The sequence below is a fragment of the Maniola hyperantus genome, chromosome 25, assembly GCF_902806685.2.
Source record: "Maniola hyperantus chromosome 25, iAphHyp1.2, whole genome shotgun sequence".
NCBI lineage: Eukaryota > Metazoa > Arthropoda > Insecta > Lepidoptera > Nymphalidae > Maniola > Maniola hyperantus.
The window spans coordinates 7904579-7922101 of record NC_048560.1 but is presented as its reverse complement, the minus strand read 5'-3'; the positions used below and the strand labels follow the sequence as shown (position 1 = coordinate 7922101).

The window sequence follows — 17523 nt, the reverse complement described above, 5'->3', positions numbered from 1 at the left end:
TATTTGAGTTCTTTTTAATGGAATTTAGATTGGGTTTGATTTGATTTATTAAGTTGGTATAGGTAGGTACTTACTTAATAAAAATTAGTCACAAACATACTAAAAATTAGTTATTTTTGACTTACGCCTATCATAATAATTTAATGAATATCGTTTTTTGTCAGTAAAATGTGTTACTATAATAAGTATTTTTAGTATCGCGCCCCTAGATCAAAATTGGGTCAACTCAAAAATCACCTTTTTCAGAAATTAAGAAAAGGTGATTTTTAATAATTTCCAGAAGGTTTTAAAATTTGACAAAAAAGATTTTTATGAAAGTATTGTTTATAAAACATAATTACTAAAATTTTATTCTTGTAAGTATAGATCCTACCCATTACATAATCAAGTCATAGGTCGAAAATTGAGGTTACTTATAAAACTAGGTTTTTGAATTGAAATAGTTTTGATCCAGAGATGAGATATGCAAATACCTATCAATCGTTTATAATCTACATACAAATACAAACATACAAATCTTTCCTCTTTAGTCTTTATTATACTAATATAACGTATAAACTCAAAAACTAATAATACTAATGTAACGAATAAACTCAAAAACTACAATACCGATTCCAAAAATTCTTTCACTAATAGAAAGCTACATTATTCCCTAGTTACATACGCTATTTTTTAAAATTACAGATCCATAGGAAAATTAATGTAAAAAGCTACCCGTGCGAAGCCGGGCGGGTCGCTACCTAGTAAACTATATAAAGCACATATTCTTAAATAAGACTCTCCAAACATCATAAACCATTCATATTCGTAACAATCTTAAAAAGAAGTGAACTTTTAAAAAGGAATCCGAATATAGGGCATGGTGCTTCAAGCCTGTCTTTACCGAATTCTGTTGACCTAAAGAGCACGCACACACGGGCGAAACAACCCCTATACACGCACACACCCACACACCAACCCTGGCGAAAGCTTCGAGCTTTAGTATCGGTTGAACCGTCCTGTCGATAGGACGTGCGGCCGTGCGTGCGAAACGAATATTACGACTGTCTCAATTCGAAATAATACAACCAAAAATATCAAAAAAAAAATTGGCGGTTCATGTGTGTGACAGTGTTATATACAATGGAGTGTTATTAATGTGTGTCTAGTGTAGTGTGCGTTTTGGAACACAATTTTGCAAGTAAGCTATTTTTATACGCATTTTCACATACGCGTGGTTACAGATGGGAAGTTTGAGTCATATTTTCGTACGTTATTCTGGACTGAGTTATCAGCCGATTAATTTTTCATTGCCGAGAAAAAGATTGCTTTATTATACGAGAGAAGGATTTTTTGAAACGAATATATTGGCTGTGTTTTACATGATCAATTTCCTTTCCCTCTCCGTGAAAGCTTAAAGCTTACTTATATTCTACGTTTACGAGAAAAATATTTTTGGCCGAATATTGAAATGGTTTTAAACCTTTTATTAAGTGGCTATTTGACGTTTTCTATTTCAAGAATGCCAACAACACTTTAAATAAATAAATCGACGCTCCAACCGAGTAAATATATATTTTAAGTCAGTTAATATATAAATATACAATATAACTTTAGCGAAAATTAAAGGAACAAAGTTTATGTATATATAACAATATATACATAAACTTTGTTCAATGTACAGTAGGTATATGTAACAATAATAGGTAATATAATAATATATAATATGTAATATATTTAATCTGAAGCCAGATGGACGTCGCAAAGGAGGCAATCAATTTTAATTTCTTTTTTATTTATCTTCTGTAAAATTTAATTTTTTCGATTACGCCTTTGTTTAATTGGGGCATCCTAATAGGGGACAAGGAAACAAAGGGCAATGCCGAATTTATGACAAGTTGGGCTATTCTTGCATCTTAATTTAATTATCTATACTTAAATTATTGGGAAGTTAAATAAGTTTTAAGTTATGTTCTAGGAAGTAATTCTCTGGAACTACTGAACCGATTTTGAAAATTCTTCTACCAGTCCAGTAGAAATAGCATACATTATTCCTGAGTGACATAGAGATACTTAAAAAAAATAGAGATCCCGACGAACATTGTAATAAGCTACCCGTGCGAAGCAGGGGCGGATCTCTAGTATTAAATAACAATAAGGGGGTCGGGGGTTCGATCCCAGGCACACACCTCTAACTTTTCGGAGTTACGTGCGTTTTAAGTAATCAAATATGGAAAACATCGTGAGGAAACCTGCATGCCTGAAAGTTCTCCATAATGTTCTCAAAGGTGTGTGAAGTCTAGCAATCCGCACATGGCCAACGTGGTAGAGTATGCCAAACTCCTTCTCACTCTGAGAGGAGACCCGTGCTCTGTAGTGAGCCGGCGATGGGTTGATCATGATGATGAACTTAACTTTTAGAGAGGATTTAATTACGAAACTGAAATAAAGAAAATAAATTTCCCCCTAAGCTTTCTGCCGAGAGCTAAAGCTTTCTAATTAAATTTCTCAGTTTCGCGATCAAAGATTGCTCTTTTAACATTTATTGTTTTGGAAACAAAACAAAAATATAGAAAACAATCTTATTTCCTGAATATTCAAAAACATCTTATAGATAAGAGAGACTTACAATTACAATGATAATGCCGAAAACCGGCCTTTATTGCGTGATGACGTCACTCACGCATTATATCACTACTTCCATGTAAAAAAATCTTTTATTAAATTATTAGCTGATGCCCGTGACTTCGTCCGCGTGGGATTAAGTTTTTAAAATCCCATGGGAACTTTTTGATTTTCCGGTTTAAAAAGTAGCATGTGTCACTCTCCAGGTCTTTATCTATACCCATGCAATAAATTACGTCAAGCACCGTTGCGACAAACCAACAAACCAATAAACCAACAAACAAACACACTTTCGCATTTATAATAAGGGTACTGATTATCCATACTAATATTATAAATGCGAAAGCGTGTCTGTCTGTCTGTCTGCACTCTGCTAGCTTATGACGGCCCAACAGTTTAACCGATTTTGATGAAATTTGGAATTTACAGTTAGCTTCCATCCCGTAGAAGGACATAGGCTAGTTTTTATCCCGGAAAATTAAAGAGTTCCCACGAGATTTTAAAAACCTCAATCCACGCGGACGAAGCCGCGGGCATCATCTAGTATTTTATATAAAACTAACTTATGCCCGTGACTTCATCCGCGTGGATTTAGGTTTTAAAATCCCGTGGGACTCTGATTTTCCGGGCTAAAAAGTGGCCAATGTAACTCTCCAGGTCCTAAACTATAAGTAGTAGGTACCATACAAAAACTAGCGTTAATCTGTGGCTCCGTTGCGACGTGATTGAAGGACAAACTAACAAACCAACAACTATAAATTTCCACCAAATTTTCCAAGTCCTGAAGTAATGTGATCAGTAATAGGTCATATGGCGCCTAGTGACGTCATATTAGTTTATATGAATTTATTCTGTCCTCCACTCCTCGTATTTTCATTTAAATTTCATATGAGCGTTGTCTTGAGTCTAGACAAATAATATGTTTTGGAAATGTAAATACTTTCTGTGAAATAGAAGAAAATACCAATAGGTACCTTCTTATTCTTTTTTACCTATACATGCCTTGATCCAGGATTCGTAAAAATTTGATTTCTAAATATACATATAAATGGAAAACGTGACTGTCTGACCGGACGAATCAGGCTGTTTGGCATGCGGATAGCTATTATGACGTAGACATCCACTAAGAAAGGTATAAGCGGACGAATTCGACGACGCGGCAAGTTTTGTATTACAGTGGAAAGAGTGCGAATCAGAACAGTGAACGCTCTTAAGTGAATAGTGAATATTATAAGTGTTAAGTGTATTTAGTAAATTGAAGATATTAATATTAATTGTGATTATTCTAAAAGTGGACAATAAAGTGGACCTTAATTTGAATCAGTCTTTAAGTTTAAGTAGTCGCACGTACCTTGTTAGATATACCTACTTACCCGCCAGTGCTAAGTGTTCAGTACGTTACAAAAGGATTTTAGAAAATTCAACCCCAAGGGTTTGAAAGTCCTCGCAGAGGAAATCGAAGGCATAAGCTAGTTTATAATAAATTAAAAGTTCAACTACACTAATATTATAAAGCGATCTTGTAAGTTTTTCAGAAGTAAGTAAGAATTATCAATACTTATAATAAAACTGTAATCAATAATATAAATAATAGTGATTTGAGCGAAGAAAATATAAAGAAATTAGAGTTTATACTTTGGTATAAGGTTTTTTACATCTTTATTACCTGTTATCTCCCAAAGCCACCATGATGCAAGCAAACATCCACAACTTTCAGCTTTCAGACAGACGACAAGTGGGATCGGGGTGTGACCCATCATATAAAATGTTCTGCCACTGGAACATCCGAATTAAATCCGGGCTCGACAGCCGACAAGTGGGAACGGGGGGTAAGGATGCAGACCTCTGCGATGTCTCACGGTGGCGTTATTATTCGAGAGCCTAAATATACAAATGAAACCCGGAGTTTTACACAATAATTATGTATAAATATTAAATATTAATAACCGCACCCCTCAGTAACATTGACATGGATCTGAAACGTAAATATTTATGTTACCATAATGTACAAGGAGTGGAATTTTCAAAATTCCTTCTGCATGCCAAAAAACCCGCTCCGTTCAGTAATTTGAGCTGTGCTTTGATAGATCAGTCAGTTAGTCAGTCAGCTTTTCCTTTTATATATTTAATAGATTAATATAATGTAATCAGTGGCGTGCAGGTCATAGAGGCATAAATGCACTGCTTACCCCAGTTGAATAGCTCAATGCATATTTTTCATAATGACCTGCCAGTAAACAGGCTCTTACTTAACTAGTGCCTACCCTGGCTTTAAACCTTGTGCACGCCACTGAATGTAATGTATGTAAATATTAAATATTAATAACCGTACCCCTCAGTAACATTGACATGGATCTGAAACGTAAATATTTATATGTAAAATAGCGTTGGTAGCGTTGTTATGACGTCGTGTAACTGATATGTTGCACGCTTCCCTCCTATTGTATGCTCTTGACATGTCAAAATATACGTAATATATATATTTATACTTTTACTTATTTAATTTGGTTTTTCGCAATTTGTAAACTAATACGACAAAGGAGGCTTATGGCATTCAAATTGAGCCTCTAGCAATATCATCTTCACAGGCTTATATAAAAATCTTAACTTAAAATGTCCAGTTTAAGAAATTAGTCAAAATAATGAGTTTGACGTGAGCTACTCACAAATTAGTCAGATCCAAAACCTGTTAACGGCTGTATGACATGATTTAAATGCAAAATACACAGCACTTTAGGAAATTGCGCGGCGCACAAAGTCCTACATGTGACGTAATTCGTGTTACCAATACATATACTATATATATTTCATGCCAATAAGTTCTGTAATTTCACGATGTATGCGCCTTGCTTATAGCCAATTTGAAAGTTTGTTTTTACTTTTTGTAATTTCTATATTTTTGACACAACTGCAAAAGGTTATTGCTGGAAGCATTTTTATGTTTTTTGTTCATTATTAATTTATTAGTTTTCTTATCAACTATTTGTGATCCCTCTTCACCCTCTTTTTGGCACTTTATCGATCTATCAACGCACAGCTCAAACTGCTTTACGGATGGGGCTGTTTGGCATGCAGTGCAGTGCAGTGCAGTGCAGTGCAGATAACTATTAATGTGAATGACGTACACATCCGCTAAGAAATCATTTTTGAAAGCATGTGTAGTGTTCGCGGACAAAGTTACGGGCATAAGCTAGTAAATTATAACTAACGGAATCCCGTTTATGAAATTTTGTTACTTTATTTATTCAAATATTAATATTTGACTTATTAATATAAAATATTTATTTAAATAAGCCAAAACAGCACAAATTCCAAAGTGTGCTATTTTTTCTCCTATACACGGAACCCTCAGTGCGCGAGTCTGATTCGCACTTGGCCGGTTTTTTCTATTTTGTGACGATAATTATTTATTGTCTAGTTTCACTCCTTTTTGCCCATCTTCCCCCCTACCTTTCCTCAATGCGACAATGTAACGGGATCTACTCAAATAACCTTTTATTTTGATTAACTCTAAAATATAGGTCTAAACAACAATAGACTAGCTATTAGTGTTAGGATCGATGTCTCTAATAGAAAGTGAAACAGACGGACGGGGTCGCGCTCAAATGTTATTGAGATTAATGTTACAACGCGGCGAGATGGCCTTTTTGTTCATATACAATATACATGTACATCTTTTTGTTCATATACATGTACATCTTTTTGTTCATATACATGTACATCTTTTTGTTCATATACATGTACATCTTTTTGTTCATATACATGTACATCTTTTTGTTCATATACATGTACATCTTTTTGTTCATATACATGTATATCTTTTTGGGTTAAGTGCTTAGAACCGTGGTAGCTTAGTAGTTAGAATGCATGAAAAGTCGCGGCTTCAAATCCATACTTTAAAAAAAAAATAGAAATAGCGAGCAGGCGGGTCACCTGCTGTTAAGTGATTACCGCCGCCAATGAACATTTGCAGCACCAGAGGAACTCCTAATGCGTTGCCGGCCTTTCAGGAATTTGTTGGTCCAAATTGAAATCATCATTATCATCATCAACCCAACGGCGTTTGGCCAAGTCTGCCACGCTCGCTGGGTACCCTTGAGAACATTATGAAGTACTTCAAGCCTGCAGATTTCCTCACGATGTTTTCCTTCACTGATTCACCCCGTATTTAGTATAAATAGATATTAAGGCAGATTACACCTATTATTTTGAAAGGCATTTTAATATTAGTCGAAGAATTCCCTTTATTTACCTCATTCATCTTCAAAAAAATGTTGGTATAAGGACTTTCAAGTAGGGCTGTCTCCTAAAAAAAAATGTTTTCGTATCAAATCAAAATTTATTCAAATTGGGTATCATTTTAAAGTAATAAGGTAGGTACTGGTGATAATTTGAAACCCCTCAAGGGTTTAATTTTTATAATATGAGGCGTCGCTCTCATCCATACTAATATTATAAATGCGAAAGTTGGTCTGTCTGTCTGCTAGCTTTTCACGGCCCATCTGTTTAACCGATTTTGATGAAATTTGGTATGGAGATAGCTTGTATCCCGGGGAAGGACATATGCTTCTTTTGATCCCGGAAAATTAAAGAGTTCCCACGGGAATTTTAAAAACCTAAATCTAAGCGGACGAAGTCGCGGGCATCATCTAGTTAATTATAAAATTGATTTAAATGAATGCAGGTGGCAACCCTACGTGCAAGGCTGTAGATTTGGGTCAGAATTAAAACGCCTAGCTGAAGATGATTCTTAAATATAGGAATATTAAAGCTTTACGATTTTCGCCTTAAGATACCTTTTGTGTAGTGTTTTTGATGAAAGTATTTGTGAAGGATTTGTTTTTTCAAAAGAAGATTTACTATAAATATTGATTCGGGTAAATAAAGGTTTGATTTAAAAATATTTCTAATTTAAGAGAGGTTTTGATTAAAATGTGATTGATGAGCTAATATTATCATCATCATCATCATCACACGCCACGATCTTGTGCCGCCTGAATCCAGCGGCTCCCTGCGACTCGTTCGATGTCGTGTGTCCCAGTGGGGGACAGACGACATCGAACGTCTTCAAGGTTTATACCCTTAATCCACGCGGACGAAGTCGCAGGTATCATCTTAAGGCGGGAATCGAACCTAGAATCTCCCTTCAAAGACCCTGTGATTCTAGGCTCGCCACGCCACAAATCTAGTCGTAGGTATATTGAAAATCTATGGAAAAACAAGAAGGCAAAACGATAAGTCCGCGAGTCGAATGTTTCGGTGCTGGCCATTGACGTATTGTAAAGTAAAGTAAAAGTAAAATATGCTTTATTGTACACCAAAACAAAAACAATAGACATATAACAAATACAGCATGTACAATAGGCGGCCTTATCGCTAAAATAGCGATCTCTTCCAGGCAACCTTAGGGTAGAGGATATTATAAAAATTAAAGAAAGCGGAAGGGGTGTACTAATTAAATAAAGTAAATACACATAATATACGTAGTATGTAGTAGGTAGACTGGGTAGAATACAAACAGAAATATTTAGTTTACATTAGAATTAGGTCAACGATTCATCCGCTCGGGATGCGATCGTGTGATGCGTTTAAATTTAAATCTTTGCTGGAGCATCATGATGAGCTAGTTAGCATCACTACCCATAATATTATTAATGCGAAAGTGTGTTTGTTTGTTGATTTATTAGTTTGTTTAGTTTGCCTTTCAATAACGTCGCAACGGAGCACCGGATAGTAAGGGAAAAAATTCGAAAACTGTGAATTTGTACTAACTTCACAAAAAAAGATTAAAATGTGTTCATGAAAATCAACTTTCAAAGTAAGATAACTACATTAAGTTGGGTATCATATAAAAGGGCATCACTTGTACATTCTAAAACAGATTTTTATTTATTTTTAGGTATAATAGTTTTTGATTTATCATGCAAAATATCGATAAAATACGATTGTAATACGGAACCCTCAGTGTGCGAGTCTGACTCGCACTTGGCTAGTTTTTACTATTCCTGTTTGATTAAAAAAAAGAAACATTTTTTTATATTCAATTTGGTTTCCAACAGTTGTAGTAAGCTATCGAACTTTAACGACAGCGAGTCGTGCCAATTTTTTTTTACTACACTACTACTACAGAGTACAGACTCAATCGAAGAACATAAAGTTTACAATCCGAACTTGCGTGGAGAACAATTTTAAAACTACTCCGAGTAATACGAAGTTTTAAAAGTCGGTACAAACTGATTTAAAACTATTTCCACCGCAACCGCGACCCGCGGCGACCCCGGCTCATACCGACCCGCGGCGACCCCGGCTCATACCGACCCGCGGCGACCCCGGCTCATACCGACCCGCGGCGACCCCGCTCATACCGACCCGCGGCGACCCCGGCTCATACCGACCCGCGGCGACCCCGGCTCATACCGACCCGCGGCGACCCCGCTCATACCGACCCGCGGCGACCCCGGCTCATACCGACCCGCGGCGACCCCGGCTCATACCGACCCGCGGCGACCCCGCTCATACCGACCCGCGGCGACCCCGGCTCATACCGACCCGCGGCGACCCCGGCTCATACCGACCCGCGGCGGCCCCGGCTCATACCGACCCGCGGCGACCCCGGCTCATACCGACCCGCGGCGACCCCGGCTCATACCGACCCGCGGCGACCCCGCTCATACCGACCCGCGGCGACCCCGGCTCATACCGACCCGCGGCGACCCCGGCTCATACCGACCCGCGGCGACCCCGGCTCATACCGACCCGCGGCGACCCGGCTCATACCGACCCGCGGCGACCCCGGCTCATACCGACCCGCGGCGACCACGGCTCATACCGACCCGCGGCGACCCCGGCTCATACCGACCCGCGGCGACCCCGGCTCATACCGACCCGCCGCGACCCCGGCTCATTTTATTTTATTTTATTTTATTTTATTTATTTTTTGCAATCAACAGCGATATATACAATATAATTTTACATAATAACAGACTGAAAATAAGGCCAAATAGGATTACAATTTTTTACAGATTACTTAAATAGATTTTTAAATACAATAAAACTTAAAGCTAGCCTTATCTAATTACTATATAAATCATGACCGCGTGGAATGGTGCCAAGAATACTGGCTGCATTTCCGCGCTGGACAGCCAGGCTGATCCGCTGCGCAAAAAATGAGCCAGCCCTTCTGTCACCAGTTGAGGCTATTAATCGCGGTGAAATGTCTCGTAAAAAATTTTTAGCACTAAGACTCCATGGCCCCAGGGTCTCCACGGCAAACGGCACAAAAATGTAACTCTCTATAAGAGAGGCATACTTGCGCCGCTTGCCGTTTTCAGCTGTTTCTGCTGCGGCTCCCGGTCTTGATGCTGTCTTCCTGATATGACACGGGGCCAATGTGTCAACGCAAGTTGCGTCCCACATTAGCGCCCGTCCCCGTTCCCAGGGAACCAGCGTCAATCCATCAGGTCTCTTGCCATCATCCCGACTAATCCCTGCCGGCTCAATGAGCGCAGGAATATTTATGGTGGCAAGAGCTCTTTTAATTGTATCGTTAAGAGAGCCATGCCTAAACAGCCTACCGGAGCTCCTTTGGCAAGAGAGTCCGTGGATTCCAAATTTATCAACCTCTTTTCCACACGGACATCTGTGCTGATGGCACAGTGGTGTTCCCAATCTGAGACCTAGAGCCACAAATAAATAGATATTAAATATAAATATACCGAGCGATTAAATCACTTTATTTTGATTAAAAGCTATTTGACTTGCCCGTGGTATTGGTTAGTGTTTACCCAAACTTAACCATATAGGCCTAGTCAATGTTAATTTAATTTAATTTAAAACTTCTTTTTTGCGTAATACTATGACAAAGAAACAAAGGGCGACCTTATCACTACCAGTGATCTCTTCCATGACATACAGGCCCCTGACAGACCAACGGACAGACAGATGGACGGACAGCGGAGGCGTAGTAATAGGGTCCCGCTGACACCCTTTCGGTACGGAACCCTCAAAATAAGATAAGTTTATATCTATTAAATACCTAAGTATATACCTAATATAGGTCGATTTGTTATGAACTGATATCAAAATTTAAGCTCTCATTTACATGTTACCTCAACTTTTACTATGTACACCTCTTCAAACTATATCTGAGTTAATAATAACATATGGGTCAACATAATATAACTTTTTCAAGTACCCATGATACTCAAAAGCGCAAGCAAAAGCTACAACATATACTGGCGCTTGCAACTTTAATACCATATTCATCCGACTATAAACTCTAATCTCTTAAACATAAGTACCGTAATTGCTTGAGAGATAACGTGTGGCGCTAGTGCAAGCGATATAGGTCAAGATCCGTTATCCGTAAGTACTTAATATGTATTACCTGGCCAGTTTAAAATGAACTAACTTTTGGTACTATTACTTTGCAGATAGGGGTCTATAAAGTTGGACGGTGTTATGGCATGCAATCCGCGTTTGAAATAGAAGCGGCGAAGTTTAATTGTTAATTGAAATGACTCTTTTAAAGTTTGAAGTTTGAACGTTAAGAAGATTTTATCGGACAAAGCAAATGGAGTATGATTTAATGTTTCAGTTAATTTCTTTGTTAGTACCTTCCAAACTGCATTCATCATCATCATGATCAACCCATCACGGCGATGACCCGTGCTCTGCAGTGAGCCGTCGCGCCGGTTCACTGCGGAGCACGGGTCTCTTCTCAGAGTGAGAAGGGTTTGACCATAGTCTACCACGCTGGCCATGTGCGGATTGGTAGACTTCACACACCTTTGAGAACATTATGGAGAACTCTCAGGTATGCAGGTTTCTTTCTCTATTTTCCTTCACCGTTAAAGGAAGTGATATTTAATTACTTAAAAAACCCACATAACTCCGACCAAACTGCATTATTTTGACAGAATTTTTATGGTGTTTGTTTTATAGTTCGACGTGCGTAATTTCTACGCTACATATAGTTCTCTACTGTCGAAATGTTTCGCAGTCAAGAAACTTTGACTTTCCGGGATAAAAGTAGCCTATGTCCTTCCCCGGGATGTAAGCTAACTCTGTACCGAATTTCATCTAAATCGGTAGTCGGGACAGATAAACACACTTTCGCATTTATAATATTAAGTATCTTCGGAAGTATGGATAGACTCTGAGCTTCAAATATTATAACTAACTTTATCACATTAAATTCATGTTTTTGGCATGTTGTCACTAAAATTTAAAGGGTAATAACTATTTTGGCAAACTCAATAAGCGTGCAAACATACCCAAGTTGAAACCTAGTTGAAATAATAAAAGTGTTCGAACTAGAAGATTCGCATTAAACTCTCCGCGATTCTTTCACGGTTTTCTATTAAGATAAAACTTAAGCTGGATTATTATCTTATCTTTTGAAATAGTGTTTTCTCAAACAACTTAACATTCTTTCTTGCACGTTATGGCACTCGATCATTTTTGTAGATCTAATTGTAGTTATGAGAGAGATATAATATGGTTAGGGCAACTTTTACTTAAGATCGTGAGTTTGAATCCCGGCCAGTCATCTCTAGAGATTTACTACTGGATGAAGTTACGTTTAGTGTTTATTAGCTCTACACATATTGCTCTATATATATACATATAAGTTGCGTGGAGGCAACCGGTTCAGTTTTCAGAATTCAGTTGCCTACGAAGTAATGTAGTAATTCCAAATTCTAATCTCTTCTGCTTCGAATAAAATAAATAACCCCCACTTTTCTTGCCGCCATTTTACATCTGCCGCCAATGGACTTTCTTTTTTTTAATTCAACTCTAGGCAAAGGCTTTCAACTCTAGGCATTTGCAAGGTCGCGGAAATAAGCTAGTCTGTAAATATACAATTCAAAGTCCTGACTGACTGACTGACTTATATATCAACGCACAGCCTAAACTGCTGGTCCTAGGGACATGTTTGGAGGGTGTGTTATTTGTAAAGGGCAGGTATCCACTAAGAAAGGATTTTTCGAAAGTTCACCCCTAAGTGGGTTAAATAAGGGTTTGAAATTATGTAGTCCACGCGGACGAAGTCGCGAGCTTAAGCTAGTCATGCAATAAATTATGTAATCAAATTGGTGTGAGTATATACGTGGAATAACAATCTCATAACACACGTTTTAGTAATGTCATTGTTATTGAATTGTTATCGCTCGCACTAGCGCCGCGCCGCGTCACCGCTTGTTACCGATCTAAACTTCTAACAAGGTCTCTTACAGCTTACACTGTAGTTCCTACACCAGCTAAATATAACTAGGAAGCTTAGGATTCATGCTGTATACAAGTTTTGACGAGATCCGAGCCATAGCGGTGTATTTTGTCGTTTGTAGTTCGATACCTTTAGGTATTATTATCCCATAACGGTGACAACCGAGTGGTCAAGACGCCTAACGGTGACAACCGAGTGGTCAAGACGCCTAACGGTGACAACCGAGTGGTCAAGACGCCTAACGGTGACAACCGAGTGGTCAAGACGCCTAACGGTGACAACCGAGTGGTCAAGACGCCTAACTCCTATTCGGGGGTCGGGGGTTAGGCACCAGCTAATAAACCAAGAAATCAACAAACACACTTTAGTAATAATTAAGAGCCTCAATAGCTCAACCGGTAAAGGAGTGGACTGAAAACCGAAAAGGTCGACGGTTCAAACCCCGCCCGTTGCACTATTGTCGTACCTACTCCTAGCACAAGCTTGACGCTTAGTTGGAGAGGAAAGGTGAATATTAGTCATTTAACATGGCTAATATTCTTTAAAAAAAAATAAAAAAAAATAGCGACTTCGTCCGCGTGGACTACACAAATTTCAAACCCCTATTTCACCCCTTAGGGGTTGAATTTTCAAAAATCCTTTCTTAACGGACGCCTACGTCATAATAACTATCTGCATGCCAAATTTCATCCCGATCCGTCCAGTAGTTTGAGCTATGCGTTGATAGATCAGTCATTCAGTCTGTCAGACAGTCAGTCACCTTTCCTTTTCTCTGGTATCTGGTAGTGATGAGTTCTCCCGCCGTCTCCTGAACTACAAAGCTCGGTGGGAGTTTCGTATTCCGCACGCGTATTTATAAGCATTTGACCCCGATACCGCTCGTGCGGAATGAAATGCGGAATTCCTAAACATTACTTTGACATAGAGAATAGAATAAATTTTATTGCATTAACTGTGTAGGTACATTAGGTGTTATACTTGTTATAAAGTTCTAACAGTTTGCCACTTTGTGGCGTGCAATACTGGTTACATACAATATTTTTTTAAATATTACAATTTTTAACTATTTTGTTTACTAAACTAAAAAACACTACCTAGGTACTTACATACTATACTTACATCAATAATTTTCATAAAAATACTCATTAACATTATAAAAGGCCTTACTAATTATTAACCAATTTCTTAATTTATTTTTAAACATATTGCCTTCTGTTTTTTTAATATTGAGTGGTAAATGATTAAAAATTTTAACACCAAATGCAAATGCGCTTTTTGAGAAAGTGTAGCAGTTATTTTGGGGTACAATTATGTTGGGATTATTCATTTCATTAGAGGGGCGATGGTTGAGCGGTTAGGGGACTAGACTACATAGCAAAGGGTTGTAGGTTGTTAACATATGGATCCGAGACATGGTCGCTAACTATGGGCCTCATAAGAAAGCTCAGTACCCGTAGTACAAGATTTTACGTATCACCAAACCAAACCAAATTCGAGAGTCGAAATACTACAGTGAAATGGACCTAAACAGCCTTGAATTGAAGTCAAATATTCAATGCCACTGATTTTAATTTCGCAATGTTTCCGCTTGGAGCGCTGGCTGTATAAGTGTAGACAAGCTTGAGCTTTAAAACAAGGCTATTAAGATCCAGTTTACTGTAACGCGGAAGTATTTCGACTCTCGAATTTGGTTTGGGACCCCCACTAGGTGAACAGACGACATCAAGCGAGTCGCAGGGAGCCGCTGGATGCGGCGGCGTAAGATCGTGGCGTGTAGAAGTCTCTACAAGGGTTATCAAATGTTTGAAAAGAGCAACCGCCGAGTTTCTTGTTGGTTCTTCTCGGTAAGTAAGTCCATTCCGAACCAGTGGTAGATGCATTTGACGATTCAAAAGTACTTGTAAAAGTTGAATTGATAAAAATATTTTTTAAATATTTGATTTATATTAATTTTTTTTTTAACGGCTGTAACACACAGACAGATTGATAGATGGACAAACGTACTGAATGAATCAGGTTTCTTATTTTACAAAGGAACCCTAAAAATATCTCAATAGATGTGACGTCACACGTGTCGCCTTGAACACGCCGGCTAGCTTTATTTCGGCACCGAGTGATATCATTCTTGTTCTTGTGGTAACAACAAATAGCTAATTCTGTACTACTACACTACACGGGGTTTTACTTGGTGAATGACTCATCATCATCGTCAACCGATAGACGTCCACTGCTGGACATAGGTCTCTTGTAGGGACTTCCACACGCCACGGTCTTGCGCCGCCGCCATCCAGCGGCTCCCTGCGATTCGTCTGATGTCGTCCGTCCACCTAGTGCGGGGTCTTTCAACGCTGCGTCGTCCAGTGCGACTTGAGACCCCAACGTCTATCGATTTTACCAACTATGTGCCTTGTCCATTGCCACTCCAACTGCGCAACCCGTTGAGCTATGTCGGTTACTCTAGTTCTCCTACGGATCTCCTCATTTCTGATTTGATCACGTAGAGAAACTCCAAGCATAGCTCTCTCCATCGCCAAGACCGTGGCGTGTGGGAGTCGCTACAAGAGACCTATGTCCAGCAGTGGACGTGTATCGGTTGATGATGATTGCGACGACATTCGGCGATGACGAACGTGTGAATGCAGGGTAACGCAAATCCGTAGTAACTACAAGATAGAGTCAGTACAGTAGACAGTTAAAGCTTAGGAGAGTTTAACACGAGGTAACTTGGCGTTTAACGGCCACTTTGCTTAGCAACTTAAGTGTTAAGTGATATTTTACTTGCGGCTAACTTACGCTGAGAATAAATACCTAGTCTGTAAATAGTAAAGTCTAGAATTAGATTTTGTAGAGATGGATATAAATTTTGATTTTCTCGACTAAAGTGCAGAAGTGTTTTATGTAAGTTTATTTGTTCCTTTGTAACTTCCAAACTAATTTTAGATTCGAAAAAAAGATTTGAGAACCTCCTCCTTTTTTGAAGTCGGTTAATAAATGGAGTTTCGTCGGAGATTACAAAAACATTTTATTACCCGACAAAGTCAAAAGGAAGTGTTATGATTTTGGCATGTATGTATGTATGTGTGTTCCACTGTAGCGGCTAAACTACTGAGCCGGTTTCAATGAATGAGGTGTTAATTAATTTGTTGTTATGGTCCGGATTACATAGACTACTTTTTATACGAACAAAATCGATCTGACGGAATCAAAAAAAATGGGGGTCTCCAAAAATTGTTTTTGCTATTGTTTCAAGTGGGATGTCAAAATGAAAGAAGAAAAAATACTAAGTTCATATAAATATAAAATATATAATTAGGGTTTTAGTTTTCAATATTTTTTTTACACAGAACTTAGTGACTAATATTTTTACTTACATCTATTTGATATCAGATTTGAAGGAGCGTTTTTAAAAATAAAAATAATAGCGAGCAAACGAGCAGCTGGTTACGTAATGTTAAGTTAGTCCTAAACCAATCGTAATTCTAATAATACGTATTACATATAAATAATTATGACGTACATATTCTTTTCTTCCCGCAAATCCGATAAAATGCTCATAATATGTCTGCAATTGAACTCATCCTATACTTAAGCTTCAACGAAAACTCGCGGCTTAAATCAGATTCATTTTCATGAAAATGACGACCTCCCGGGCGCAGTGGTGAGAGCTGTGGTCCTATCAGCGGGAGGTCCCGGGTTCGAACTAATTATTTAATTTCTATAATAAATTGTCATTGGTCTGGTCTGGGCGGAGGCTACGGTTGTGGCTCGTTACACCCTACCGGCAAAGCTATGCCGTCAAGCGACTTAGCGTTCCGGTACGATGCCGTGTTCCTCTGGTGCTGCAAATGTTCATGGGCGGTGGTAATCACTTAACATCAGGTGACCCGCCTGCTCGTTTGCTCGCATCTCTATTTAAAAAGAAAACCACTTGTTGGTCTGTGGTAGAACCTGATAAGGGGTATGGGTCTAATAAAACCCGCCTCTTCCAAGTTAACCCTCTTAAATCTTAGACTGCATCATCACTTACCACCAGGTGAGATTGCAGTCAAGAGCTAACTTGTATCTATTACAAAAGAATAAATGTTGCTAGGATAATGTCTTAGGAAAACGTGTAGATAAAGGCGAGAAGTATAAACCCACTGAGAGATAGTAGTATCATTGCAGTAGGTATTGACTGATAACAAGCCCGGGATAAAATGCTTATGTCTACAATTGAACTGAATATCCTATAAGCTCCGACGGAAACTCCCGGCTTAAATCAGATCAATTTTCACGATACTACGATGAACACAAAAGATATATTTTATTTATCTATATCTATGTATATTACATATTTTTGTAAGTTTGAATAAAAAAGTGTAACCCTCTAACAAATAAACCTGGAACCTGGAATAGCGGTGGAATAGTTATACTCTGTTTTGTCTTTTGCCTTCAAATGTCAAATTACTGATGACAGAGAAAGACAAAACAGAGTATAACTATTCCACCGCTATTCCAGGTTTATTTGTTAGAGGGTAAGTGTGTAGGATCTATATTCTACTTTACCTACAACTATTTACAATAACATCTCAATTATTTTAAATTATCTTACAATTATGATGAAAACTTATTACTAGAATTTATAAAAGTTAGGTACTAGCTGCTCCGCCCCCGCCCCCGCCCCCGGCGAACTTCGTGCCGCCTAAAAGTCG

The 17523-nt window shown here is 38.4% G+C and overlaps 1 protein-coding gene across 7 annotated transcripts in view; it reads left to right on the top strand.

Moving 5' to 3' along the window:
• The first annotated feature begins 997 nt into the window (after nucleotides 1-997).
• Nucleotides 998-17523, top strand: part of nrm (neuromusculin) — a 506208-nt gene continuing 489682 nt past the window's right edge. For all 7 annotated transcript variants that reach the window (XM_069507073.1, XM_069507071.1, XM_069507068.1 and 4 more), the window contains exon 1: nucleotides 998-1180. The gene's annotated coding sequence lies outside the window, so the exon portion shown is untranslated. The remainder of the gene's footprint in view (nucleotides 1181-17523) is intronic.